The sequence below is a fragment of the Pecten maximus genome, chromosome 3, assembly GCF_902652985.1.
Source record: "Pecten maximus chromosome 3, xPecMax1.1, whole genome shotgun sequence".
Classification (NCBI taxonomy): Eukaryota; Metazoa; Mollusca; class Bivalvia; order Pectinida; family Pectinidae; genus Pecten; species Pecten maximus.
The window spans coordinates 9,567,954-9,569,748 of NC_047017.1; positions in this window are offsets into that span (position 1 = coordinate 9,567,954).

The window sequence follows — 1,795 nt, forward strand, 5'->3', positions numbered from 1 at the left end:
TTTTTATTTATTTTATTTCGGGTTTCAATGTGTTACATTTGTGGGAAGGGACACGAGTTAATGATCAATTAATAGGGACATGCCAAGTTGTTATGTAAACCAATACAAATACCGGTCACACCGCAGGTGGGCGGTGCTACGGGATTACTTTGTCAGAACTCGGGGATAGTAGACAGTACTAAATCCACACTACGTATCACAACTATATAATAAAACGTCGGAATGTGTACAGACTAGTAATGTCGGAATTGTGTGGCTCTAAAGGAAGTATAGACATTTCGAAAAGAGGACAGTGCATATTATGGCAGAGAGACACCGAAGAAGGTTACAAGCGAGGACACCAAAAATAAGACGCCAGCACTTAAAACTAACCACTAACCACTAACAACGGTGCCCCGTGTAAGAATGTCCAACTTGCACGATAAAGATCCCTCTGCGGTCTTTCGATGAAGAGTAGGTGTGATAACGCCGGCCCAGAGGATAGGTTTTTTAGGCCAATATTTTATTTTTCATATTGTTTAAAAGGTATTAATTAGACGGACGTTAAAACCAAATTTATATATAGGGTAGGGTCCTCTCTCTTTTCCACTCATCTTCGATAGGGTAGGCGTAAATGCTACTAAACAGTGCCAGGTTAGGACTCATTCGGACTCGGGAAGTCGTCTCAAAAATTCTCTTCTTTCAGAATATATATATATATATAATCATTTGATCGAAGTGAAATTTTGCATGGTGTTAGATAATGATGTCATTAATATGTTACAGAAAAAAAAATATAAAACATATCTTCATAAACGAATTCCTGGGCGTGCAAAATGTCCCTGGACACTCCCTGGTCATTCATTAGGTACACCGCATGGTGCTACATATCATAGCATAACATGACAGGAGAGAAATACATGTTGGATTTTTTTAAAGGTCTGATCTACGCTACTGTCCGGTTGGTTTCCTTACAAATAGTCAGTTGCATTCTGTTTAAAAAATGATAATACTAAAAGAGAGAAAATACAAGCAATTACTCAAACAATATCATTAACATGTCCATATTGACAACGACTGAATCTTCCACCGACCTAGGCAACATATACACAATGTGTACGACGTATACATGAAGCCGATGGAAACATTAAATTTCCGAGTATATTAAGCTATACATTTCCTTTCTCAACATTAGAATGATATAAATGAGTAATGAGTATTTTCATTAAAAATATGACTAAAAAAGCATTATGTATCTATCGTATCTGCATCGCCGGTCGACTTTACAATATGGCGCGTGTTCAAAGTTTGTGCTTTTGTCCCCCGATTGAATTACGTTTTTATCGATTTTGAAAAAGATTATGACGCGTACTAGATATATCACATGACAGAAAAATATCTATACTGTACAAATGCGTCGCACAAACAATAATTGCACAAGATTTTATGCAATAAATTCACTTTAGTACAGGAAATTTCTTGTAATCAAATCACAATATCGACAGAAAATCGTTTATATACATTGGTTCTCCATAGATTAAACATTTCCATTGATCATATCTAAAATCTCCTAACAAAATTCTTCAAGTAAGTTTGAAGACGAATATTGTAGAATTGTTGATGATCAAACTATATTTGATTAAAGTTGGGTTAGGAAGCACATATTTGTTGTAACAAATTACAGTCAGCAGAAAGCGAGAGGCCTATGTAGGTGTCTTCGACGACGTTCGAGCAAAATGAGTAAATAGGCGGATTTTCAAAATTTTGACCATTCTCGCTTATACTTCGGTACAGAAAGGATACTCAACTCGTCACC